This window comes from Megalops cyprinoides, chromosome 22 (genome assembly GCF_013368585.1).
Source record: "Megalops cyprinoides isolate fMegCyp1 chromosome 22, fMegCyp1.pri, whole genome shotgun sequence".
Taxonomy (NCBI): domain Eukaryota; kingdom Metazoa; phylum Chordata; class Actinopteri; order Elopiformes; family Megalopidae; genus Megalops; species Megalops cyprinoides.
The window spans coordinates 2,315,643-2,322,687 of NC_050604.1; the positions used below are offsets into that span (position 1 = coordinate 2,315,643).

The following is a 7,045-nucleotide window of genomic DNA, read 5'->3' on the forward strand; positions in this document are numbered from 1 at the left end:
TGCGGCGTCGCATCAACTGACGTCACGGTATGCGACAGTAGTCATGCTAATTGTTTGCCGTGGGATCCCTTTAAAAGCCCGGCATTGCTGCAGCCAGGTAGGCGATTTGAATTCTGCTCGATTTGGCATTTTGCGTCTTATAAACCAGTCGCTATCGTTGTTGAGCAGTAGTTGGGTGCCCACGTCTCAGCCGTGAAGGTATGTTGGTCAACGCTTGCTTGACGCTGTGATTTTATGTATGCCAGATTCGGGTTGCTAACTTCTGCCTTTGTTTTAGGGCCAAACACTTGGAATATTGCCCTTATCGTGAGTCGCAGTGTGCCGTATGTGGGGTACCACTCAATCGGTGGGTGCGTGTCCTTGTTTAAGTTACCGGTACGTAGCCATTCTGTGTTTTAGAATTATCGTCAGCGATTCTTAACCTGCTTGTCTAAACTACTGCTATCTGCTTTACTTAGGCTGCTTTGCTGTGTTGCGGTGTCAGCACTTAGCAACGGGAGTTCACCTCTCTTCGTCTTTGGCCGTGGTGGGTCGCTTACCGGAAGTGCACAAGATCAAGGCCGCATTTTGGTCACCGGCTGATGTTTTGTCATCAATAACTGTTTTCGTTTTATGACTCTTATTTAGCGAATGCTCTATCGCGGCGGCACCGTACGAGGGTGGCCGGAGCATCTGAGTGGTAACGTGTGATCGTGTGTGTTGGTGCGTGTGTGCGTGCAGGTGATTGTGTGAGTTAGTGTTGAGGGCGCTGGGTGTTTGTAGACATGCTCCGTGTTGGTGTGGGGTGCATGCTCGTGCGTGTGTGTGTGCGTATGGATATCGGGTATGGGGTTTCCTGGTGGGTAGCATGAGGAATGATCTACTGTGGTATTGTATTGTAAACATAATCTTCTTTGTTAGCTGTCTTGGTGGTTGTTGTTGTTGTTGTTGTTTTCGGTTTGGGTGTCTTGCGTCTGATGCTAGGCCCCATCTGTGACTAGTCTGCCCTCCTGGGCCCGTGTGTTTCACCTTGACTTTTCACACATTCCAGGATTGGTTAAGGCACCTTGTTGTGCCCGTTGAGGAAGTGTTATGTGTTGTGATTTGTACTGGTGTTATTACCTGTGGCCATAATTGCTATTAGATCTGAGCCCACAGGGCTAACCAAACTGGTGGGGCCCTTTTCTGATGTCTTGTCTTTTCTTTCCTGGCAGGACTGGGGACATCCAGTAGGGAGGCTTGACACCTGGTGGTGGGTATTTGTGTCTTTGCTCCACCATCATTTGCAGTGTAGTGTCACCGGGGTGTGCAGTGCAGTGTGTGTGTGTGTGTGTGTGTAGCCACGTGTGGTCCTTCTGACCCTCCTTCCAAACAAGGTCTCCCTCTGGTAAGCTCCGCTCCTGTTCATCCTAGTTTATTTTGTGTCTTCGGTATCCGCTATCGGTACGATATTCCTGTGTCTAACTGGGTGTTTAGCCCCACTAATGACAGTGTAACCATCAGACCAATCAAAATAAAGAGTGTATACAATTTTAATAGAACCCTGTCTCTGCTTCATCCTTGCACGAACCTGTGTGCCTTGGTGTGGATTATACAGGAAGCTGGTTGTATTTGGTAACCGGTGGTTAGTTCCTACCAGGCTTATTTCCTACATAGAGATCAGACCTCCAGTAGGTGGCGTAGTCGACACAAAGCTCTAATCATTGCCCCGGCTCATACATATTATATATATATATATATATATATATTAAACAGGAATTACCGTAAATGCTGGAGAGACGAACTTACGCCATGAATCATTACCTCGACTAAACACAGCAGGAGACACTACTCCCAAGAGCTCACAGACAGAGGCAAACTATGGCTACAGCACTAGCCGACCGATACTCTGAACAAACATGAAAGTATTGGGTTAATAATACATGTGTTGACATACCCGCATGCGCTTCCCGTTTAACGCCGCTATGAACTATACCTACTTATACACCAGATATGGTAAAGATTAACTCGCTAGGCAAGCACAGGACAGCTGACAGCGTGCAGTCCAACACCATCGTACAGACATGAAACGGGAGATTTCATGAAGCAGGGTCGCTAAACAGGCAGGTATACGCAGCTTAAATGAGGAAAGCTAAGTGGCTATGCGTAAGATACCACACCCGCAATTATCTAAGACACGTAAAGTAAGAGGACAGCCTACCCAGGTTACACATAGTTTTCAATTTAACACGAAATTATTTCATGTGTTACACTAAATGTTTTAAAGGGTACATGGGAAATGAAAGCATAACAGTATAATATAACAAATTGATATTCACTTTTAACAGACTTAAACTTTATGGTTAGCGCGCTTCATTTGTGTGCGCTCATGTGTGAAAGACAAATACCCTACGTAAGCCGATGTGTGATATAGTGCAAAGTGGTCCGAAACTGATTTGATGCGCTGTGTTGTTTGGCTTTATGGCAAGCTTGGCACTATTGTCTTCTGTTACTGTATGTTTATGCGTAACACGCCACGCAACAGTTGGACTGTGTATTGACGTCAGTTAAAAAAATGTGAAGTCCGCCCCCCCAGCGCAAATGTCAAACTCCGACCTATGATCAGATCTTGTAAATTTTGATGTATAATACTCATGTTATAGTACCTTTCTTAGCAACTAGGTGGCATGTCTGAAAGAAATCAAAATTCTGATTTATGAGGCATTAAGAACAGGGAAAAATTACTATTTATTTATTCAACGCATATCTGCCCATGTATGTGTTACAGGTGCAAGGGGGTTGGGGTCCCATGAACAGGTAATAACTGTGGAGTAGCCTGTTAAGGTGAAAAGAAATAACGAGGAGGGAGAATGTTTGTTGTGTTCTTCAGTTCTGCTCATCAGCAGTCTTTTATTTAAACAATACATCCCTTTTTTCTCTGTGGTATCTTTACAAAGCCTCAGTTGTAGAAAAATAAGTACATTGGCTTTTCCTTGCAACAGGTTTCACATAAACTGAAAAGTAATAAACCAATAGCCTATACATTCCATGCATTCCCATTTATCCAAATGTTACCTTAGTTTTAAATATAGCTTACACATTCCTCTATGGCAATAAACTATAATCTAGGCACAGCACAATTAGTGTCATAAATGCTTACACATGGGCTCTCGTGAGTGCTAAGTCGCATGTCTTTCACTTAATACTTCATACTTTTCAACTAAATAAAGTAGAAGCAAATCCAAGATGGTTTCAGATCAGGTGCTTTCATCTGGAATGACCCAAATATAGTCTAAACCTGGTAATGTTATTACTTCAGTCTAGTTCTTTAATTTTTTGTTAATTCAGACCCATGAAAAATAAAAATATTCACTGGGTTACCACAGGTATTTGCAAGTATCTTATGTAGGGCTGCCCCCTGATAGTCCACCAAACGTTAGTCGATGAGAAGAGTCTTAGTCGGCCAAGTTTTTCAGTTAGTCGCAGATTTTCGTTAGTTGCCTCCGCAAAAAACCCCCTCAAACTACATTCGGAGCTGCGCCTTGTTGTTTTAAAAAGTTTATTAGCTCTGTGTCCAGACAGGAAATCATCCAAGTGTGGGAGCATTTCGAGCTGTGTAAAGGACGACCCCAAGAAGGTGGACATTGCACAACTCTGCATGTCAAGATCGCCTATCATTCCGTTGAGCTCAAACATGACATCACATCCTGAAACATAGTAGGGAGAGCCGGGGCGAATAGTAACACAGCGATTTTCCTTTCGATTCCATACAGTCTGATATGCCTGACTGTTAGTCAGCATGTACAGTACGAAACACTTACAGAACCCTTGAAAATCGTTGTCGGATACATCATACATTTCGCGGAGGTTGTACCCCAGAAGCCGTTCTTCAATCACGGAAAGTAAATTCACTCAAGCGGTAATTTTTTTTTTTGAATGACAAGTTGTGTCTATTGTTCACGTGGTACATAGTCATGACATCATTTAGACAGATAATTAGTGAGCCTACTTTCACACATCCTGAGGTTTGCATTGTCATGCAGGTTTCTCAGTTTAGAAGCAAGTCAAGGTTTAACTGTCAGGAGTCATTGTGCTGGACGATTGTAAACAGTTGTTTCTTTTTCGTCCATCTCTACAATAACAACTACTACTTATTATATGAGTTATAACGAAGTCCATTCCACATTTGTACAATAATAGCCACCTTGGTATTGATAGAACACACACGTGAGTTGTTGATCACAATGAAAATTAGTTTCTGTCTCAAACGTTATCTATCTGAAAAGCGTAACTTCGTCCCGGCTCTCTTCATGCTCGCTTCATGCGTGCGCTTGAAAAATTTATATTTTAAAGCCTCATTATTACGGTTTTGTAGGCCTATTTCTCTGTAACGTAGCACAGTGTTAACAATGTTACTTATAACATTCTTCCTCAGCCCTAGAACTCAAACCATTTTCTGATGCCCCAAAATATATATATTTAAATAGTTAAATTAATGTCATAAACATGCAATGACTAGTCGATTAATGGAGTGAATTAACGACTACTAGTCGACTAGGAAAATTTTATACCCGCAACCCTAATCTTACACCTGTACGAAAAGAGGTGTGGTAATTTTAATCAACAAAAACACGCCTTATAGAGACAAAGCACATTTAGGCCACGCCCACACCGCGGGGGAAAACAGCGCTGCACTTTCCATTCATTTGCATTGCACAGTTCTCTTTATTGTCTTAAAACTAAAATTGCAACCATGCCAAAAAGCTGTTGCATGGTGGGCTGCATGGCAAATAAGATATCTAACCCCGATTTTAAGCTTTTTACAGGATTCCAAGACACAAAACGAGCCAAAAAGACGTCATAGTTTGCTTAAGCTATTAACAGAAAGGAGGGCTCGCTACGCCACAGGGACCCTTATGTGATCCCGATACTATTCACGTCTATGTGTGCAGCAGACATTTTGTGTCAGGTTAATTAAATCTCTATCTGAGAATTTGTTGTTAACTAATTATGTATATGAATATTACAGATACATTAGTTTAGCTAGTAGTTTAGCTCAGCTAGCGTAGCTAGCGCAAAGTACTCAGTTGATCTTCACCGATCTACAAAGTTGATCTTCATGTTTTGCAGGGACTAAATAGCTTATACTCACCCATCACTTTATATAAAGCCTTCTGGAAAAGTGCATGTGGAGAATATAACATTGTAATTAGGGTTTGACCATTAACATTTAGCTACCAGCCACTGTGGCTAGTTGATTTCGAAGGTTAACATTAGTCGCCAGCCATCATTTTCACCAGCCAAAGTCTAACTGCAATTTATATTTTAAATAAAAAAATACATACATACAACATACAAACATATTAACATATGCATATAACATATAGTTTGTTTTCTCTTGAATTCAATTTATTTTCTCTTGGTTAAGTGTATTTGTGATTATTGTAAGGACAGTGAATGTCAGATCTTGTCGACCCGCTACTTTGGCTAATGAGTTCTAAAATCTACTACACACTGACAATTTCCAACCCTTGTGATTTGATCAGGTAATGGTACAAATCAAAATAAGTGACAGCTGGCCACTTTGTAGGTTCATTTTTCCACACTGATTTTGGTATAGAAAAGGAACACTGAGGGAGACCAATCAGACTTAGTTTCTCTATATATCTGGCCCTTTCTTTGGACAGAAGGGTACTGAAATAGTCTGGTGTTGACATTTTATGTTAAAGCTGTTTCAAGACACCGTGTCCCGCAATTTCCCATTCACTCCCTTTCAACTTCGCGGAATGCTTTCCCCCACGAGGGGCGTGGTTTTCCCTCTGATGATGCGTTGCGCTCTGTCTCTATACTAACAGTTCAGTTACAGCAGACCCTGAAGGACGTTATTATATTATTATATATTATTGGAGATGTCAAGTTAACAATAGCAAACATATATGCACCCAATGAGGACAACCCCACATTTTTCCATAGTTTTTTTCTCTCAGCTTATGAACTTCTCTGATACAACTACCATCCTTGAAGGTGATTTCAATTCAATTATGGACTTGAACCTCGACCTCTCAAACACTACAAAATTCTCCAGACCAATGAAATCCACAGAAACATTACAACAATACATAAATGACTTTGGTCTCAGTGATAACTAGTGACTACATAACCCCACTAGCAGAGAATATACTTATTACTCTCCACACCACAATTCATTGTCCCGGATTGATTACTTCTTAATAAGCAATTCTATTATATCTAAAACAGAAAATGCAAAGATTCACACAATTATTATTTCCGACCACGCCCCAATCAGCTTCAATCTCATAAACAAAATCACTATAAAAATAAAACCACAGACTAGATGGCAGTTTAACACATCATTACTGACAGACTCAGAATTCAATACATACCTGATCCAAGAGTGGACATCCTTCATTGAACTGAATGACTCCCCAACAACCTCATCTACATTATTATGGGAAACAGCTAAGGCAATATTAAGAGGAAAAATCATCTCATATTCCACCCACAGAAAAAAATAAAGAACAAGACTTGGGGAAAAAAAACTTGAGCAGAGAGTTGGTAAGCTTACTCTGCTAGTAGCCGGAAATCCATCAGGTGACCTTTGCAAAGAACTCATTGAAGCCAAATATGAACTTGATACCATCATGAATAAAAGAACCCAATTTCTTACACAGAGACTCAGGCATAACCATTTTGAACAAAATGACAAATCTGGACAGTATTTGGCAAATCAACTAAAAAGACAACAAGAAAAAACAATCATACCAGTTATTAAAAACTCAAAAAAAGTCATGAAGGGAATACCATGTCAACTCCAAACGATATCTCAGCAACTTTCCAATCCCTTTATAAAAAACCTTTACAAATCCAACTGCACATGTGATCCGTCTGCAATTCAAACCTTTTTTGACAATATCAAACTCCATAGGCTAAATAAAAATCAAGTAATAAATTTAAATCCACCACTTTGATCAGATGACTTTTAAAATGTCAAATAATTAAAGCACCTGGAACCAATGGTTTCCCAACAGAATTTTATAAACATTTGGCCAACAATATCACCAGTATT

At 40.5% G+C, this 7,045-nt stretch overlaps 1 long non-coding RNA gene across 2 annotated transcripts; it reads left to right on the forward strand.

Moving 5' to 3' along the window:
* The first annotated feature begins 37 nt into the window (after positions 1–37).
* Positions 38–1,478, forward strand: LOC118769971. 2 transcript variants are annotated; one of them, XR_005004529.1, is made up of 3 exons: positions 38–97; positions 278–375; positions 459–1,478. It is a non-coding gene; the product is annotated as an uncharacterized LOC118769971 (long non-coding RNA). The 2 variants fall into 2 exon arrangements; XR_005004530.1 differs by having other exon boundaries at positions 278–350.
* The last annotated feature ends 5,567 nt before the right edge of the window (positions 1,479–7,045 follow it).